At 42.2% G+C, this 22,236-nt stretch overlaps 1 protein-coding gene across 22 annotated transcripts in view; it reads left to right on the forward strand.

Annotated features, from left to right (window-relative positions):
• NRXN2 (neurexin 2) overlaps positions 1-22,236 on the forward strand; it is a 1,320,144-nt gene that overhangs the window by 858,750 nt on the left and 439,158 nt on the right. The window lies entirely within an intron of this gene.

Genomic DNA, 22,236 nt, shown 5'->3' on the forward strand with positions numbered 1-22,236 from the left:
TGGTCTGTTCTTTATTATACATGACTGAGTATATGGAGTTTAATTTGTGGAAGACATGGATGGGAAATGGGGTGGATTAATTGGGTCATTTTAATATCACTGCTTTTGGGATAAACTTAATCTTAAAATACATAGTTAGAAAGGATTTTCATTTGCAAGATACTGTGATTTGTTCATGTAGCACTGTATTGTAGCATGAGCCATGCAGAACACTGTGCAAATTATAGCTGACATGTCTAATCTGTAGTTTCAATTCTGAAGCTGATATTTAGCATTTGTGTAATGGTCAAATGTATAAATATGGATTTTGTTTACTGTGTTTTGGCATTTTAATAAATAAGCACCTGTTAGTAGAGAGAAGGCATATTAAGAACAACTGTTATGTTTAAAATTGACATATACTGCTTGGGACCAGTTTACAAAATGGATATATGCTGCTTAAAATCAGCTTTTAGAATGGATATACTATTTGCCGCTTAAAATTAGATGTTTATATGGGTATACAGCCTGGGACCAGGTATTTAGTATTACAAAGGTTGCTTGGCAGAATGCTGCTATGGTTTGAGTCTTATAAAAATGAATGCAGCTATAGGAAATTTCCAGTTTATTTTTGTGAATAGAGATTTATAGGGACAGCTGTGGTATATTGTGTTTATTTGTACTGTGGTCAAAGCGTTGTTTTTAATAAATTGGTTTTGGTCTCCATCCATCTCACACTATGGAGTTGAAAATGGGATGATATCTACCACATGATAAGGGGACAGCAAACTCTTGGCACGTACCTGCCTCTGCTTCACTCCAGTAACCAGATGATGATAAGGATAATAGGAAGCATTATTTTTCCAAGAATTTGTTTACATTTTTTTAAATACACAGATATCCAGATTATATACATTTCTGTGAATATATTTGTGATTCAAAGCATCTAGGGCTGAAGTCTATATGGTCTTTACAATAAGACATTTTATCACTCTCTGTAGGGTAGCCATATTGAGTAGAATGGCTATTGATCTTGACAGAGGGGCTGGGAGCATGCTCAACATAGTCTGATTATAAGGCATATTTATTTGATGCTAGAACAGCTTTATGATATTCCTGAAAGAAACGTGACTTACTGGTTTGAATTATTAAGATAACTCAATAAAGGAATTATATAAGTGCATCAATTGCATATGGGAATCATACACAACCAGAGCTAAAAATGAAAACAATCTGTTGTGCAGGATACATTATTTCAATATACATTATTAGTATTTCAGGGGTCTTTAACGGGTTGTCAGGTGTTTACATAACCTGGTATATATATATATATATATATATATATATATATGCATTTAGATACAAGACTGCATATCGGCCCTCATTCCGAGTTGTTCGCTCGCTAGCCGCTTTTCGCAGCAGTGCACACGCTAAGCCGCCGCCCTCTGGGAGTGAATCTTAGCTTAGCAGAATTGTGAACGAAAGATTCGCAATATTGCGAAAAGATTTTTCTTTGCAGTTTCTGAGTAGCTCGAGACTTACTCTTCCAGTGCGATCAGTTCAGTGCTTGTCGTTCCTGGTTTGACGTCACAAACACACCCAGCGTTCGCCCAGACACTCCCCCGTTTCTCCAGCCACTCCCGCGTTTTTCCCAGAAACGGCAGCGTTTTTTCACACACTCCCATAAAACGGCCAGTTTCCGCCCAGAAACACCCACTTCCTGTCAATCACACTACGATCAGCAGAACGAAGAAAAAACCTAGTAATGCCGTGAGTAAAATACCAAACTTCTTAGCAAATTTACTTGGCGCAGCCGCAGTGCGAACATTGCGCATGCGCAGTTAGCGGAAAATTGCACCGATGCAAAGGAAAAGAACGAGCGAACAACTCGGAATGAGGGCCATCATCCTACTGTAGTTGTTTGCTTAGATTTCTGTTTAAGGTGGCCAAATGTGCTTATTTGTTGGTGGGGGTTGGGGGTTACATAATAGCATGCACTGTTGTATTTACACTTGTGAAGTTTTGCTATTTGTGTTTTGTCTCAAGATGACTGTTCTTAGACTAAGTTACATTTACACATAGTTCTGCTTTGATATTTACATTTGTATAAGTTACGTAACTAAGAATTACCTGAGATGTATGCAATTGAATTAGCTGGGATGTGTGGTCACCCTTTTCCGAGAACTATGGTAGGCCAACATTGCATCTCTAATAAGTGATATTAATGATGGATGCGATGTTCTGGCATTTCGATTGTTTCTCTGGTACTTTGCAGCCATCCCTTCCAATTAAAGCATCCTCTTAATGTTTTGCATTATATGGTAAAACAGCTCCAATTACAAGTGTGTATGTTTTGCATAGACTCTTTGTATTATATGACATACAGTATAGTATGTATTTTACCATATGTTTGCTAAACTATGGCAACTTAAATTTGCACCGTGTGGGATTGGTTATGAGCTCCAAAGGCCTCAAAGTCCTAATTTTTATTTGGGATGTTTTCTACACAGTTTTATCGCAAAAAGAAATCCACATGAGAAATGGACGTCTCCCATTATACTCAATTGGCCATCAGAATACTTTTTTCTTTCTTTTTCAAAGATTTCTGCATAGTTATTGTATAAGAAATCTTTCTATAGATTGAACAGTATCTATAAGTTGATTGAACAGTCCTTTGTGGATAAACCTGTTAAATGACTTATGGTTATATAGTTCCATAGCATAGACTCTAATCTTGATTAGAGATGAGCGGGTTCGGTTTCTCTGAATCCGAACCCGCCAGAACTTCATGTTTTTTTTCACGGGTCCGAGCGACTCGGATCTTCCCGCCTTGCTCGGTTAACCCGAGCGCGCCCGAACGTCATCATGACGCTGTCGGATTCTCGCGAGGCTCGGATTCTATTGCGAGACTCGGATTCTATATAAGGAGCCGCGCGTCGCCGCCATTTTCACACGTGCATTGAGATTGATAGGGAGAGGACGTGGCTGGCGTCCTCTCCATTTAGATTATAAGAGACTGAGAGAGATTTACTGGAGCTGACTAGGAGGAGTACTGTTACTGTAGAAGTGTAGAGACTGAGTGGAGAGAGTTTACTAGTGAGGACAGTGCAGTTTACTTTATAATCCGTTCTCTGCCTGAAAAAAGCGATACACAGCACACAGTGACTCAGTCACATACCATATCTGTGTGCACTGCTCAGGCTCAGGCCAGTGTGCTGCATCATCTATTATCTATATATAATATTATATATATATCTGTCTGACTGCTCAGCTCACACAGCTTATAATTGTGGGGGAGACTGGGGAGCACTACTGCAGTGCCAGTTATAGGTTATAGCAGGAGCCAGGAGTACATAATATATTATATAGTGAGTGACCACCAGACACACAGTGCAGTTTATTTAATATATCCGTTCTCTGCCTGAAAAAAGCGATACACACAGTGACTCAGTCAGTCACATACCATATCTGTGTGCACTGCTCAGGCTCAGGCCAGTGTGCTGCATCATCTATTATCTATATATAATATTATATATATCTGTCTGACTGCTCAGCTCACACAGCTTATAATTGTGGGGGAGACTGGGGAGCACTACTGCAGTGCCAGTTATAGGTTATAGCAGGAGCCAGGAGTACATAATATATTATATAGTGAGTGACCACCAGACACACAGTGCAGTTTATTTAATATATCCGTTCTCTGCCTGAAAAAAGCGATACACACAGTGACTCAGTCAGTCACATACCATATCTGTGTGCACTGCTCAGGCTCAGGCCAGTGTGCTGCATCATCTATTATCTATATATAATATTATATATATCTGTCTGACTGCTCAGCTCACACAGCTTATAATTGTGGGGGAGACTGGGGAGCACTACTGCAGTGCCAGTTATAGGTTATAGCAGGAGCCAGGAGTACATAATATATTATATAGTGAGTGACCACCAGACACACAGTGCAGTTTATTTAATATATCCGTTCTCTGCCTGAAAAAAGCGATACACACAGTGACTCAGTCAGTCACATACCATATCTGTGTGCACTGCTCAGGCTCAGGCCAGTGTGCTGCATCATCTATTATCTATATATAATATTATATATATCTGTCTGACTGCTCAGCTCACACAGCTTATAATTGTGGGGGAGACTGGGGAGCACTACTGCAGTGCCAGTTATAGGTTATAGCAGGAGCCAGGAGTACATATTATATTAAAATTAAACAGTGCACACTTTTGCTGCAGGAGTGCCACTGCCAGTGTGACTGACCAGTGACCTGACCACACTGACCACCAGTATAGTTAGTAGTATACTTATATTGTGATTGCCTGTAAAAGTTAAACACTCGTCGTGTGACTTCACTTGTGTGTTTTTTTTTTTTTTTATTCTATAAAAATAAAACTCATTCTGCTGACAGACAGTGTCCAGCAGGTCCGTCATTATATAATATATAATATATACCTGTCCGGCTGCAGTAGTGATATATATATATTTTTTATATCATTTATCATCCAGTCGCAGCAGACACAGTACGGTAGTTCACGGCTGTGGCTACCTCTGTGTCTCTGCACTCGGCAGGCAGTCCGTCCATAATTGTAATACCACCTAACCGTGGATTTTTTTCATTCTTCTTTATACATACATAGTTACATAGACATCTTCTCTTTATCAACCAGTCTATATTAGCTGCAGACACAGTACAGTACGGTAGTTCACGGCTGTGGCTACCTCTGTGTCTGCACTCGGCAGGCAGTCCGTCCATAATTGTATACCACCTAACCGTGGTTTTTTTTCATTCTTCTTTATACATACATAGTTACATAGACATCTTCTCTTTATCAACCAGTCTATATTAGCTGCAGACACAGTACAGTACGGTAGTTCACGGCTGTGGCTACCTCTGTGTCTGCACTCGGCAGGCAGTCCGTCCATAATTGTATACCACCTAACCGTGGATTTTTTTCATTCTTCTTTATACATACATAGTTACATAGACATCTTCTCTTTATCAACCAGTCTATATTAGCTGCAGACACAGTACAGTACGGTAGTTCACGGTCACCGTCGTCAGAAAAAGACTCACCAGTGTCCTAAAAAATGCAGTTGTACCCAATGTCCACTTAACCACGGACATGTGGACAAGTGGAGCAGGGCAGGGTCAGGACTATATGACTGTGACAGCCCACTGGGTAGATGTATGGACTCCCGCCACAAGAACAGCAGCGGCGGCACCAGTAGCAGCATCTCGCAAACGCCAACTCTTTCCTAGGCAGGCTACGCTTTGTATCACCGCTTTCCAGAATACGCACACAGCTGAAAACCTCTTACGGCAACTGAGGAAGATCATCGCGGAATGGCTTACCCCAATTGGACTCTCCTGTGGATTTGTGGCATCGGACAACGCCAGCAATATTGTGTGTGCATTAAATATGGGCAAATTCCAGCACGTCCCATGTTTTGCACATACCTTGAATTTGGTGGCCCGGTGTTTGTGTCGGCCACTAGGGTCGCTAATCTTACTCACACAGTCAGCTACCTCATTGCGCCTCTTTTTTTCTTTGCGTCATGTGCTGTTTGGGGAGGGTTTTTTGGAAGGGACATCCTGCGTGACACTGCAGTGCCACTCCTAGATGGGCCCGGTGTTTGTGTCGGCCACTAGGGTCGCTAATCTTACTCACACAGCTACCTCATTGCGCCTCTTTTTTTCTTTGCGTCATGTGCTGTTTGGGGAGGGTTTTTTGGAAGGGCCATCCTGCGTGACACTGCAGTGCCACTCCTAGATGGGCCCGGTGTTTGTGTCGGCCACTAGGGTCGCTAATCTTACTCACACAGCTACCTCATTGCGCCTCTTTTTTTCTTTGCGTCATGTGCTGTTTGGGGAGGGTTTTTTGGAAGGGACATCCTGCGTGACACTGCAGTGCCACTCCTAGATGGGCCCGGTGTTTGTGTCGGCCACTAGGGTCGCTTATCTTACTCACACAGCGACCTCGGTGCAAATTTTAGGACTAAAAATAATATTGTGAGTTGTGAGGTACTCAGAATAGACTGAAAATGAGTGTAAATTATGGTTTTTGAGGTTAATAATACTTTGGGATCAAAATGACCCCCAAATTCTATGATTTAAGCTGTTTTTTAGTGTTTTTTGAAAAAAACACCCGAATCCAAAACACACCCGAATCCGACAAAAAAAATTCGGTGAGGTTTTGCCAAAACGCGTTCGAACCCAAAACACGGCCGCGGAACCGAACCCAAAACCAAAACACAAAACCCGAAAAATTTCAGGCGCTCATCTCTAATCTTGATATGTAATATATAGCAGCAGAGTCTAAATCAATGAAAAAATCTGAATGGAAAGCTGTGTCTACAGTATGTTCTTAGGTTAGTTTGCTTCTGCATATTATTTGTAAACAATGGTGTGTGTGTGTGTGTGTGTGTGTGTGTGTGTGTGTGTGTGTGTGTATGTGTGTGTGTGTGTGTGTGTACACATATGAACATGCATATGTGCTATGGACAAATATATGTGTGTATGAACATATTTAGTTTACAGAATATCTTGGTAAGAGCTGCCATGGTGAGACATGGTAGAATATTTCAGCACACTTCATAGTAGCACCAGCTTGATGTGAAGGAAACAAGATGTGTTTTATATTTTATACGTATACTATCATCTATTTTCTTTATGTTTTTATATATTACTTTAAGCTTCTCCACATTGGAATATTTCGCTATTTTTGGCTTGCTAATAGTTATGTAGTGTTTATCAAATATGTATATAAACTTGGTATATTAAAAAAGGACCTCTAAGGGGATACAGTCATTAGGTTGACAACACTTAGGTCGACAGTCATTAGGTCAACCACTATTGGTTGACATGCATTAGGTCGACATGGTCACTAGGTCAACATGTAAAAAGGTTGACAGGCTTTTTTCTAATTATTTTTTGTACTTTTTAATACTTTACAATCCACGTGGACTACGATTGGGAATAGTAACCAGTGCCGAGCGCAGCGGTAGCAGAGCATGCGAGAGGACACGGTGCACTAACAGGGGTTCCCCGTCACTTTACGAAGAAAACAACACCAAAAAAAGTTTTTTTAAAACCCCCTCATGTCGACCTAGTGACCATGTTGACCTAATGCATGTCGACAAATAGTTGTCGACCTAATGACTGTCGACCTAAGTGTGGTTGACCTAATGACCCATACCCCCTCTAAGGCATGCTAAAAATTCTAATATGAAAACAGTTATACATTTTGTTTCCTTGTGGTGGAGCAAAGGATAGTGAATTGCACCTAGATTAATAGAAACAAATCAGAATTTTAGATAGATATTTAGGTAGATAGCTCTACCACCACCACTTGAGTGTTGACAGATCATTTGTATGGATATGGTTGTAATGTGCAAATCTGAATGTACTGCCTCCATTTGTTTTCTATTAAACTAATATTGTCAGTTTATTTATTCTGGATTAAACATATATTTCCAGTTCATTTCTAGAGATTATTTTTCTTAAATTAAGACCAATTGTTTTATGTTACAATTGATTATATAACTGTCAGTGGGACTATCCAGGGGCATTATTCTTCTGCATAGATGCACGTTAATTTGTTATAATATACCTACATGATATATCAACTGCATTGTGCCTCCTACACTATTTTTGCTAGATTTATTATACTATAGGTGAGTTTTTCATATATAGTGAAATGATATATTTGTCTCCATGTCCTAATGAGGGTGGCATACCCTATAATTAATATTACATGCACAAAGTCACCCAACTAATAACAAAATAAAATACAGTAGTTTATAAATGTAGACAAATTTTAGGCAAACTCATTCCCGGGACACACTTAACATGAACGTCCTTAAGAGAATTTTCTTACCATTAGCATTCTAGTGTATCAGGGAAACAGTGTTTCCATTATAAAGCTTCACTAAGCCTTGGAGAGTGATATAGTAGAGAGAGGTAAAGTACCAATCATTCAAGCACCTTACAGCCATCTTATAGGGATCACTCAACTGTTCTGGTGGTAATTATTTGATAAAATGTAGAGATAATAAAGATTTTTATACTTCTGATAAGCGAGGATATATAATTTGACATTATCGCTGCATATTGATAAATAGGGCCCCACATAATTACTACTTATTTGGGAGGTTGTCCTTATTCATATGACAATATGACAGTTTTGTATTGTGGATTTTCTCTAGCAATGCCTTGAGGTCCATTTTAAATCCCAATGATTCCCTTTTTTGAGGGGGGGCTTTGGGCAAGTCATATACCTTGTGTCTATAAGGATAAAACTGAAATTGGGAGTTCAGAGGAAATGCTACTTCTTAATTTATAAAGAGATTCATACAAACTAGACCCTTCATACCAGATGCAGTATTGTTGTAACTACAATTGATAACTTTGCCCATTCTTTTTCTTGGCCATTATTCTCACCACAGAACACCAACTGATATAATTATTTGTTTGCATTATAGGTTACACAGTTAATGGTTGTAGAATTGCTACAATTTCTTAATTCAATAAGGTCTTTATGGTTATGTTTAAAACTATGCTACGTTTGCTCACCTAAAAAAATCTGAGAACGAAATGTTACAGTGTGTTAAATAAAATCTCAGATTACTTGAAAATAAATTGGAAATGGAGTTAGCAAAAGCTGCTGTCATTGGGGGTCATTCCGAGTTGTTCGCTCGCAAGCTGCTTTTAGCAGCTTTGCACACGCTAAGCCGCCGCCTACTGGGAGTGAATCTTAGCTTATCAAAATTGCGAACGAAAGATTAGCAAAATAGCGAATAGACACCTCTTAGCAGTTTCTGAGTAGCTCCACACTTACTCGGCATCTGCGATCAGTGCAGTGCTTGTCGTTCCTGGTTTGACGTCACAAACACACCCAGCGTTCGCCCAGACACTCCTCCGTTTCTCCAGCCACTCCCTGCGTTTTTCCCAGAAACGGTAGCGTTTTTTCGCACATACCCATAAAACGGCCTGTTTCCGCCCAGAAACACCCACTTCCTGTCAATCACATTACGATCACCAGAACGAAGAAAAAACCTTGTAATGCCGTGAGTAAAATACCTAACTGCATAGCAAATTTACTTGGCGCAGTCGCACTGCGGACATTGCGCATGCGCATTAGCGACTAATCGCTCCGTTGCGAGAAAAAAATACAGAGCGAACAACTCGGAATGACCCCCATTGTTTGTTACAGAAAAATTGACAAATACTGATGTGCTGCATCTTATGAAGAGTGTACTGTTAGTTTCCTGCAATGTGGGAATCTATTTATCAAAGCTATACAGCCCTAAACCTGTGAAAACCAGAGATGTGCACGGATCCCAGGTTTTGGTGTCGGTTCTAATTCATAATCGTGTTTTGAGTTTGGCAAAACCACCCTCAAATATTTTGGTTCGGATTCAGTTTTTAGTTCGTTTTTTGATCCCTTTAAACTTGATAAAAATTGATAAACATTGATTAAAAAAAATTTGATAAAACAGCTAAAATCATGTAATTTGGACCTGTTTACGTGCCATCCAAAATCTGAGTTTGTTTTTTAAATCCGAGTTCCGAACTGACAATAGACCCAAGCCAGGACTCGTTTCAACTCAGAAACCCAAAGTGATTCCAAATTGGGATTCAATTCGACTGGGAAACCATACGTTTGGGTGGGTTCATATTTCAGGAAAACCGAACCGCATGTCTCTAGTGAAAACGGAATGTTTTTGCAGGATTGAGGGCTTTTGCCTAGTAAAGGCTATCCCAAGTAATTGCCTTTACTGGGGGCATTATAATGCATGAAAGGCCTATTCATCCTAGACATCCCCAAGTATGTATCAAGTACATGCCTTGGGATTGCTTACTCCATCTCAGGTTGGCAGTAATCAATTATGTCAACAAAAACAAAAATGTTTTATTAATTCATAATTCTTTTTTTATTGAATCTGGAGGCGTTAGCCTGATGAGCCAGATCACGCATGCACTTCTTTACAATGAACTCGCCTGGCAAGTGGTTACACTATGCTTACTGATGCCAGCAGTGTCGCTAAGGCACTGAGCACCGCTTGACTGCACCAGTGACTTTGTTTTATAGGACTACTTGCAGGTAACAGAAACATGTCCGTACACAGCAAGTGTGGAACAACAAATTACTTTTGGCAAGTCTACTTAAAAAATAATTCAGAGATCCACACTTATGTATTTGCAGCTGCAAATTTGTGTGCAGCTGATGTGCACAAATGTGCTAATACTGTGACGCCCACAGGTGGTATCGCAAATCCAAGTAACTGCATACAAATATGCAGTGGCGGGGTTCCATAATCACAAGTAACTCTATGGTTGCGCACAGTGGGCGCGGGAAACATGTTGTGGGACCACAACTGTAGGCTGAGACACGCTCTAAAAAAGGTTGCAACTCATCTGAATTTTTGTTGCCACCACTCCCTGTTACCTTTCCTAAACTATCCCTGACTGTCAATCACTTTGCAAATAAATCTTCACTGTAAGCAGCATCACTAAGGTACCCTTTTGTATGCACAAATGCCCTGTTTGTGAAAAAGACAGACATGCTGTGAAAAGGTATTCCGGGGAAATGACTGGGTGATGGCAGTGGTCATGTTTTGGAGTGTAGCGGTTTTGTTAGTGCAAGCGGCTGCTAATGCAGAAGCATAGGAGGCCATAGTCAGACTGAGAAACCGCACCTGCTATTGGGCTGGTGCAATGGTACAACCTGTGGTGACCTATAAGTACACACCAATTGGTATAACAGCATGCACTGATGTTAAAAGTGGTAGTCTCAGTCCCAGCATGAATGTACATCATACCTCCCAACTGTCCCGATTTTCGTGGAACAGTCCCATTTTTTGGGCACTGATCCGCTGTCCGCAGTGTCCCGCGGTGGGGGTGGCAGCTGGAAGGACCCTGTCACTCGTTGCTCTGCTATAGAGCAGTGGTGAATAAACGCATGTGCACAGCATCTATTAACGGAAGACAGAGGGACTGGGGACATGCCAGCAGTTCACAGAGCGCTGTACATGCCCCCTCAGTGTCCAAAGCGGGAGGCATGGCTTCCGAACGTGGCATTCCTGCGAAGCCATGCCCCCTTCTGCCCAGGCCATGCCCAATTTTTAGACTGGCACAGCTTTGCCAGGTAAGTTAGTCCCCGCTCCCAGATCTTTAATGTTGTGAGGTATGTGTACATGAGGGAAGATGTTTGTAGCGGCTTCTGCATAAAGTTGCAGATGGGTGACTGCCAATATATGCTGCTGCATACACTGCTGTGGGCGCTTCTGCCTGCATCTCAGAATCAGGACTAATGTAGTAGTTGTGAGTTTCATATCAGAAGCCAATGCTATGCCATACAATGAGTAATATCAGACATGTTACCACAAGTCAGACATGATCATTGCTGCACTACAATGGCTACAAAGTCTCATAAAGTTTCTGCCTAAAATGACAGCTCATGTAGCAGTATATAATTATACCATGCAACCTGTTTGAATAATAATATTTTTTTGGCTATTGTTCCTGCTTTATAAAAGTTACCTGTCTTAGCAGGATCCGTTCATGATCCCAGCAGTCAAAATACTGATGCCAGAATCCCAATACTGCTGAGAAACCGGCAACGGCATTTCGACATAGATGAAAATCCCTGTGTGGGGAACTTGATCGCCGAGATCCTGAACAAGGGTTTGACGGGGCTGCGGAGAGATCAGGGGGGAGGTTAGGTTTAGGCTGTTGAGGAAGGGTTAGGTAGTGGGGGGGAGGGTTAGGGTAAAGCCCTGGGGAGGGGGACTTGGGGTTAGGCTGAAGGGAAGGGAGGGGTAGGTTTAGGCTACAGGAAGGGATGGTTAGGTGCCACCGGGAAGGCTTAGGGTTAGGCTGCTTTAGGGGGGAGTTAGGGTCAGGCTGTGGAAAAGGAGGGTTAGGGGGCTTGGGGATTATGGATAGAATACTTAACTACTAGGTGTTGGGGTCCTGAGTGTCGGGATGCAACTGTCTGTATTATAACTGCCGGCATCCCAATTGACGGGATCCCGATACCATCCCATTTTAGCTATGATACATGCATTTCTTACCTGCACTGTGATGATTTACCCAAAATCTGCAGCAGTTAAGGTAGACTTTCCTTCCTCCTTAAATCAGGTTGTTTTTGATAGATAACATTCTTGAAGAGGGCCTGCTTCAGCTGTAGTACAGAGAGCGACAGCCAGTATGGATGGCGAATATAAACTAGAATCCTGTGTGGCTAGCATGGGGCTTTTGCAACATAGGAGTAAAAAATTTGACTGGTCACTGGCCTGGTAGCGTCTAGATTCCCTTCATGGAGAGGACCTTTCCCATAATGCACTGGGCCTGCTCCTCTCTTGATACGCCTCTGGCAAAAGGAGTGTAGGGTCTTTTAACTAAGCCTTGAGGAGACATAAAGAGGACGGAGATAAAGTACCAACCAGTCATCTACAAACTGTCATTTTTCAAACCCAGTCTGTAACATGGCAGTTAAGAGCTGATTGGCTGGTACATTTTCTATGTCCACTTTATCTCTCTCAAAGGCTTAGTAAATAGACCCCTGTATTGTATATACTGTATTGTATATATAGATGAATCAGCTTAGTAAAAATGTATTTAGCAGATCAAAGTGTTTGCCATTGCTTTAGAAAGATTGAAACCTTATGGTTTATGTAGAGGGGCAAAGACTGCAATCTATTTTTTCATCATGGCTCAGGCATTATAAGTGATATAAATGAGGTTAGGTAATAATATATGTTTTCAGTTTTAGAATAAAAGCCTTTTCATTCTAAGATATAATTTTTTGGGGGTCCACATTGCAAGAATACTGTTGCAGGATAAGACAGCATAGCCTTACAAATTGGTTTACCCTGCTGAGAATCTGACATGTTTTCCTGGGTATGCTGCTTTTAGTTTGAACATCGCCCATGGGAAGGTTAGCAGACCTCTTTTCAAATGCATGATGCTTATGAAAAATTAATTCTGCAGGGCTGAACTGCAAACAATGCGTCCCAGCAGTATGCATTTTTCTATGAGTCCAGTATTAGAAGGCCATCTGGTTGTTTTAGTTACAACAGGAAATAAAGTGGAAACCAAGGGATCATTTGCCTAAGTAAGCAGAATTTTAAAAGAAATCCAAAGACCAGTCAGGACTTTTAAAATTTACCTTATGGTTTCAAATTCTGAATCTCTGTTACCATCTCAAACAAGGTTAAAATTTGTTATTATACATTTATGAAACGCCAGCATCTCCTGCAACACATGCATGACATTATACAATTACATTGTAGTTTTCAATCTAAAATGAAAAGGGGGACTCAGATATAATGTGTGTGAAGTGGCATGTATTAGAGATCCTCTGTGCATATTTCTACTCACTTGTACGTAGGGTGACCATATTGTTCCTTTTACCAGGGACGCTCAAGGATTACACAGGTTCAGTGGCTTATTAAAACCAGCTGAAATGTAGGCTTGAAGCCAGCCAGGAGAGGGACATGTTGGGAGGTACTGTATGTCACCCTACTTGTAGAACTTTTTTTAGATGCATCCTTGCAGACTCTGGGCCTAATTCAGACCTGATCACAGCAGCAAATTTGTTAGCTAATGGGCAAAACCATGTGCACTGGGGGGGGGGGGGGGAGGAGGGGGTCAGAAATAACATGTGCAGAGAGAGTTAGATTTGGATGGGGTGTGTTAAAACTGAAATGTAAGTTGCAGTGCAAATATAAAGCAGTATTTACCCTGCACAGAAACAATATAACCTACCCAAATTTAACTCTCTCTGCAAATGTAATATCTGCCTCACCTGCAGTGCACATGGTTTTGCCCATTAGCTAACAAATTTGCTGCTGAGATCATGTCTGAATTAGGCCCACTGCTTGGATACCAGATTTATGTCCAACATAGGAAGCCACATGACAGCAAAATTGCAAATGTTCCTTCAGAGTCCCAGCTGCTATCACTTACATATCTCCCAACATGACCCTTTCCAGGAGGGACATAGTACTCTGCTTCTGGACTTCCCTCTTAATTTATGAATGATTGCCGGCACCTGTTATGAACAGGTTAATGGATAAGAAAGGTGTTTCAGCACAGATGATGGCAAGCATAAATCAAGAGTAAAGTCCTGGAGCAGAGCATTCTGTCCCTCCTGGAGAGGGTCATGTTGGGAGGTATGCACTTATGGACTGCTGCTTTGCAGTCATATTTATGAAATAACACATTTTTGTCCCAATTATACATGCTGATCAGGTCAGTTATCAAGAAACTCTTGCCAGGCAACAAATTTGAAGCTATTCAGGCAAATAGTTTGCAGTATTATGATAACTTCCGCTATCACTATACTGCCGGGTTCTGATCTTACCGTGCCATTGCACATATACAGTCATTATGCTTAGTATTGCAATAAACCAGTGAAGAAGAAGTGTGTAGGCTCAGAAGATACCTCTCCGATTGGGCTTTCATAAATCGGAAATTGGTTAACACTATCGGAAGATGGCATTAGCTCATTGGTGTACCCTGCACCCATGTTTAATTACTTACCTCTCTTACCTTGGTGCAGCTGGTAATCAAATTACTTGGAAAATGGCACGGTGGCCATTTTCCAGGTGATTTGCGCATTCGCAGTAGAGATTTGTCTCGGGGAACATGGCAGGTGCCAGATCCTAAAACGCTGCAGATATGAAGGGGCCCACATGGAAAGTGCACACGGTCCCCCTCCTCTCTTGAAATGCCCATGCATTTGCTAATTGAGGCAAGTCCTGAAATGGAAAATATATTGTGGCCCCTATATAGAACAATGGGGACATATGCTGCAAGTGTTGTTTTACTGATAAAGAACATTGCTGTTATCTCTCGTGTTACATTGTTCTTAAATAATGGTGATAAATATTTTTGCCTTAAACATGCGCAGACAACACATGTTTCAAGAATATGAATTATATGATAAATGAGTCCCTGAGCCACCTTTGCTGTTAAGTGGGACTTGCCCAGCTGCAGATATATCCCATAACTGGGTGAAGGGTTCCAGGGAGAAAGAAAATACTAATCACAAAGTGATGGTATGCTGTGTATTTGCGTCCTTTCCTGGTATTGCATATGCACAATGACATCATAGAGAGTCAGTCTCTAGAGTCCAGGGATGGGAGTTACTCCTAAAGAATCTCTATCAATCTCATCATAGTTCCATAATAAATAATGCCAGATCTTCAACTACTGAATGTCTGCCTACTTCTCCTTCTAGCGGGGGAATTTGGTTCATTTTAGGTAGGGATGGCCATCACAACATGCCTAGCCATGTCATGTAGCCATCCCAAGGAAACCATTCGGTGGTTTATCAGTGATGATTATAAGTATTTAGTGCTCATGCATAGCGTAATCTGTAAATACATGCATGTGAAAAAGAGCTCTGCTGTGGTTTTTTGGGGTTTTGCATTTTTTAACACATTAAGAAAAAAACATATATATGTGATTTGAGCTTTTTTTGTTAGAGTATTATTAACCTCAATATCATCAATTTCCAGTCATTTCCAGTCAAGTTTGACCACCTCACAGCTCACAATATTGTTTTTCACCAATATTGGTCAAGGCTGCAGCGAGCTGGCTAGTTATTAAGTGGCAGAGCAGTGGAACATTGCCACAGTGCACAGAACAGTTCAAACAATAGATCTATGTATATATTTTTCTTCTTTGAACTTGCAGCCAGTTCAAACTGCTTGGAGTCACAGGGCTTTGAAGAATGGGCACTATGGTAAAGCGCACAAAACAGTACAAACAATAGGTCTATATATAAAGTGCGGCACTCCTGGCTTAATAAATATTCATTACACGGATTGCTGATAACGTTTCAGTTGTAATAACTGTTTTCAGATCACCAAATACATTAAAAACACCAAATACATAAAAAAACATATACCTTTATAGTGTGAACTACACCACATGTGCAAAATGACTCCCCAGCTTTGGACTGCACACCCACCTGGTGATGTCATCCTGCTGCCTCAGCGGCGGCGTGTCCAGTGTACCATCACCATAACAACAATAGGAATCTAGTGAATGAGGCAAAGCAGCTTCTAATACAGAGGAAATCATGAGGCGCCACTGGATGGGTGTGCAGTCCCGCACCGGTGAGTTATTTCGCACATGGGGTGCAATTCACATTATAAAGGTATGTGATTTTTAATGTCTTTGGTGATTTATGGACAGTTAATGCAACTGAAACGTTATCAGCAATCTGTGCAATGAGTATTCATTAAGCAAGGAGTGCCGCACCTCTGGGCTGATATATATATATATATATATATATGTACAATAAAGGTGTATAATGAGCGCTTAAAACCTAAACCGTTTACAATAAATACATAAAAATTCGTGCATAACCATTCACGTTAATTCCAAACAGCACTCCCACGTGTAGGGGCTGCAGTATAGACTCTCTTATTGACTCGTATTTCGCTGAGTCACAATTACAAATGTTCAAATAGGAATAAAGTCTCTGCGCCTTCAGTGCTTGGGTATGGAAACTTCCATCTGTGTATAACCAAAATGATATTTATATGCGTACCGGAAGTATGATCAAATTGTGCCTGTAGTGGTATCTTTAATTGGTCATCTCCCCTTGTCTTCTTACTCCATGTGTAAACGCCCTCAGCGGGGTGTTGAACCACAATTTACATAGGCAGAGAGGGAAGATGTGTCAGCAAGAATGCTCTTACTGTTATAAAGTGACTCGTGCCATAATTGTGCCAAAAAAATGTTTTTTATATATAAAGTGCTCTGTGCCTATAGTGTTTCTATAAACCACTATATTTCTTGTGATTTCTAATATAGATAATCAGAATCACACCCCAGTGGCTAAAAAAATAATAAAATAATAAAAGGAAGGTAATGACTCACTCCTTTTAAGAATGCTGCTCCTATGAGGCGATCATTGACCTAGTCTGGTACCTCTATAGAGAAAGTTTTTTTCTCATGGAAAAAAACAAAGAAGGAAAAAAGAGGGAACTAATAGTGTGATATAGTTTTTCAAAGTTTTAATCACACACATACATAAGCAATGGAATCGTACAATTTAAAAATCAATAATAGGCTTATCTGTTATACAAGTAGTTGGAGAGGTAGTGGAAGCTGGCCCAACGCGTTTCGTCCCTTTAACAGCTTTCTTGGGACTTCCTCATATATATCAAATGGGTGGCACTAATGGAGGACTCATACAACCGAAATAATGACAGAGACTGTTCTCCAGGCCACAGCCCGGAGCATAGTCTCTGTCATTATTTCGGTGGTATGATTCCTCCAGGAGTGCCACCCATTTCTACAAGTTATTACGGCATGCAGCCAGGGAAGGCACCGGGGCACTTTCTGCTGCAATGACTCTGCTATGTTGTTATGCTGGTGGCTTGTATTGCTGACATGATTGACAAAGGTCCGGATGGACCGAAACGTCGCTGTGATATAATTTTTTTTTCTGTTTTTGAACTTGCAGCTTTGTTCCAACTGCATGGAGTCACAAGGGTTATAGATGCACATGAACAAAGTGCACTTTGGTAAAGCACACCAAAGAGTACTAACAATAGATATGCAGTATATTTTTTTATTTTTCTGATTTTTTTTTAACTTGCAGCTCTGTTCAAACTGCATGGAGCACTAGGGTAAAGTACACCAAACATTACAAACAATAGATCTAGCTATATATATATATATTTTTTTTTCCCTGTTTTTTTTTCTGTTTTTGAACTTGGAGCTTGGTTAAAAGTACATGGGGTCACAGGGCTTATAGATATACATGAACAAAGTGAACTAGGGTAAAGTGCACCAAAGAGTACAAACAATATATATCCAGTATATTTTTTTATTTTTCTGTTGTTTTTTGTTAACTTGCAGCTCAGTTCAAACTGTGGGGATCACAGAGCTTATCAATGCATGTGAACAAAGCGCACTAGGGTAAAGCGCACCAAACAGTACAAACAATACTTTTTTTTTCATGCCTTTTAAGTTGCAGCTCGGTTCAAAGTGTGTGGCTCACAGGGTTTATAGATGCACATGAACAAAGTGCACTAAGGCAAAGCACACCAAACAGTACAATTTACAGCTGAGTACAGCACAGCATACAGCAGCGTGACCCTATACACAGTTACTTTATAGAGCACAGTCACTTGTGAGTCCGAAGTCTCAGCAATGTCAATACAGCAGAGTATAACACAGTATTCAGCAGCGTGCCTTTATACAGTTAGTTTTAAGCACAACCACTTGGGAACACAGCATAGCCAGCCAAGACAGTAGAATATAGTGCAGCATTCAGCAGCGTGCCACCTACACACAATTTTAAGTACAGCCATTTGAGGACACAGCACAGCCAGCCTACACAGCAGAGTATAGCATACCATTGCAGTGTGCCCCTATACACAGTCACTGTAGCAGCAAATACAGCAGAGTACAGCACAGCAAACAGCAGCATGCATTGAGTGAAATGGCACCGAGTCCCAACCGCGGTGCATTATATAGAATACAAGTTCCGTGAGAATCTTACGCCGGGAGGATGTCACTCGGCCTCGTAGTGGGATCCGAGTCTGGTGGGAACACCCAAGGAATCTGGACCACTCATCTTTACTGTGCATTAGGGCCAGGAGAGCTTGGTGCGAAGAAAATGCTACTTTTGAAGAAAAGGCTACTCTCTACTTAAAATAATAGATTTTCCTTCTGCTTTATATTCATGGTTAACAATTACCACTTTAATTAATGAAATGATTGTATTATAACTTGTATGCTGGTTGGTGTATGTACTACCTTGCCATATAAACTAGAGATGAGCGCCTGAAATTTTTCGGGTTTTGTGTTTTGGTTTTGGGTTCGGTTCCGCGGCCGTGTTTTGGGTTCGAACGCGTTTTGGCAAAACCTCACCGAATTTTTTTTGTCGGATTCGGGTGTGTTTTGGATTCGGGTGTTTTTTTCAAAAAACACTAAAAAACAGCTTAAATCATAGAATTTGGGGGTCATTTTGATCCCAAAGTATTATTAACCTCAAAAACCATAATTTACACTCATTTTCAGTCTATTCTGAATACCTCACACCTCACAATATTATTTTTAGTCCTAAAATTTGCACCGAGGTCGCTGTGTGAGTAAGATAAGCGACCCTAGTGGCCGACACAAACACCGGGCCCATCTAGGAGTGGCACTGCAGTGTCACGCAGGATGTCCCTTCCAAAAAACCCTCCCCAAACAGCACATGACGCAAAGAAAAAAAGAGGCGCAATGAGGTAGCTGTGTGAGTAAGATTAGCGACCCTAGTGGCCGACACAAACACCGGGCCCATCTAGGAGTGGCACTGCAGTGTCACGCAGGATGGCCCTTCCAAAAAACCCTCCCCAAACAGCACATGACGCAAAGAAAAAAAGAGGCGCAATGAGGTAGCTGTGTGAGTAAGATTAGCGACCCTAGTGGTCGACACAAACACCGGGCCCATCTAGGAGTGGCACTGCAGTGTCACGCAGGATGTCCCTTCCAAAAAACCCTCCCCAAACAGCACATGACGCAAAGAAAAAAAGAGGCGCAATGAGGTAGCTGTGTGAGTAAGATTAGCGACCCTAGTGGCCGACACAAACACCGGGCCCATCTAGGAGTGGCACTGCAGTGTCACGCAGGATGTCCCTTCCAAAAAACCCTCCCCAAACAGCACATGACGCAAAGAAAAAAAGAGGCGCAATGAGGTAGCTGACTGTGTGAGTAAGATTAGCGACCCTAGTGGCCGACACAAACACCGGGCCCATTTAGGAGTGGCACTGCAGTGTCACGCAGGATGTCCGTTCCAAAAAACCCTCCCCAATCAGCACATGATGCAAAGAAAAAGAAAAGAAAAAAGAGGTGCAAGATGGAATTGTCCTTGGGCCCTCCCACCCACCCTTATGTTGTATAAACAAAACAGGACATGCACACTTTAACCAACCCATCATTTCAGTGACAGGGTCTGCCACACGACTGTGACTGATATGACGGGTTGGTTTGGACCCCCCCCAAAAAAGAAGCAATTAATCTCTCCTTGCACAAACTGGCTCTACAGAGGCAAGATGTCCACCTCATCATCACCCTCCGATATATCACCGTGTACATCCCCCTCCTCACAGATTATCAATTCGTCCCCACTGGAATCCACCATCTCAGCTCCCTGTGTACTTTGTGGAGGCAATTGCTGCTGGTCAATGTCTCCGCGGAGGAATTGATTATAATTCATTTTAATGAACATCATCTTCTCCACATTTTCTGGATGTAACCTCGTACGCCGATTGCTGACAAGGTGAGCGGCGGCACTAAACACTCTTTCGGAGTACACACTTGTGGGAGGGCAACTTAGGTAGAATAAAGCCAGTTTGTGCAAGGGCCTCCAAATTGCCTCTTTTTCCTGCCAGTATAAGTACGGACTGTGTGACGTGCCTACTTGGATGCGGTCACTCATATAATCCTCCACCATTCTATCAATGTTGAGAGAATCATATGCAGTGACAGTAGACGACATGTCCGTAATCGTTGTCAGGTCCTTCAGTCCGGACCAGATGTCAGCATCAGCAGTCGCTCCAGACTGCCCTGCATCACCGCCAGCGGGTGGGCTCGGAATTCTGAGCCTTTTCCTCGCACCCCCAGTTGCAGGAGAATGTGAAGGAGGAGATGTTGACAGGTCGCGTTCCGCTTGACTTGACAATTTTGTCACCAGCAGGTCTTTCAACCCCAGCAGACTTGTGTCTGCCGGAAAGAGAGATCCAAGGTAGGCTTTAAATCTAGGATCGAGCACGGTGGCCAAAATGTAGTGCTCTGATTTCAACAGATTGACCACCCGTGAATCCTTGTTAAGCGAATTAAGGGCTCCATCCACAAGTCCCACATGCCTAGCGGAATCGCTCCGTGTTAGCTCCTCCTTCAATGTCTCCAGCTTCTTCTGCAAAAGCCTGATGAGGGGAATGACCTGACTCAGGCTGGCAGTGTCTGAACTGACTTCACGTGTGGCAAGTTCAAAGGGCATCAGAACCTTGCACAACGTTGAAATCATTCTCCACTGCGCTTGAGACAGGTGCATTCCACCTACTATATCGTGCTCAATTGTATAGGCTTGAATGGCCTTTTGCTGCTCCTCCAACCTCTGAAGCATATAGAGGGTTGAATTCCACCTCGTTACCACTTCTTGCTTCAGATGATGGCAGGGCAGGTTCAGTAGTTTTTGGTGGTGCTCCAGTCTTCTGTACGTGGTGCCTGTACGCCGAAAGTGTCCCGCAATTCTTCTGGCCACCGACAGCATCTCTTGCACGCCCCTGTCGTTTTTTAAAAAATTCTGCACCACCAAATTCAAGGTATGTGCAAAACATGGGACGTGCTGGAATTTGCCCATATTTAATGCACACACAATATTGCTGGCGTTGTCCGATGCCACAAATCCACAGGAGAGTCCAATTGGGGTAAGCCATTCCGCGATGATCTTCCTCAGTTGCCGTAAGAGGTTTTCAGCTGTGTGCGTATTCTGGAAAGCGGTGATACAAAGCGTAGCCTGCCTAGGAAAGAGTTGGCGTTTGCGAGATGCTGCTACTGGTGCCGCCGCTGCTGTTCTTGCGGCGGGAGTCCATACATCTACCCAGTGGGCTGTCACAGTTATATAGTCCTGACCCTGCCCTGCTCCACTTGTCCACATGTCCGTGGTTAAGTGGACATTGGGTACAGCTGCATTTTTTAGGACACTGGTGACTCTTTTTCTGAGGTCTGTGTACATTTTCGGTATCGCCTGCCTAGAGAAATGGAACCTAGATGGTATTTGGTACCGGGGACACAGTACCTCCAACAAGTCTCTAGTTGGCTCTGCAGTAATGATGGATACCGGAACCACGTTTCTCACCACCCAGGATGCCAAGGCCTCAGTTATCCGCTTTGCAGTAGGATGACTGCTGTGATATTTCATCTTCCTCGCAAAGGACTGTTGAACAGTCAATTGCTTACTGGAAGTAGTACAAGTGGGCTTACGACTTCCCCTCTGGGATGACCATCGACTCCCAGCGGCAACAACAGCAGCGCCAGCAGCAGTAGGCGTTACACGCAAGGATGCATCGGAGGAATCCCAGGCAGGAGAGGACTCGTCAGAATTGCCAGTGACATGGCCTGCAGGACTATTGGCATTCCTGGGGAAGGAGGAAATTGACACTGAGGGAGTTGGTGGGGTGGTTTGCGTGAGCTTGGTTACAAGAGGAAGGGATTTACTGGTCAGTGGACT

This window comes from Pseudophryne corroboree, chromosome 11, assembly GCF_028390025.1.
Source record: "Pseudophryne corroboree isolate aPseCor3 chromosome 11, aPseCor3.hap2, whole genome shotgun sequence".
In the NCBI taxonomy this organism is placed as follows: Eukaryota; Metazoa; Chordata; class Amphibia; order Anura; family Myobatrachidae; genus Pseudophryne; species Pseudophryne corroboree.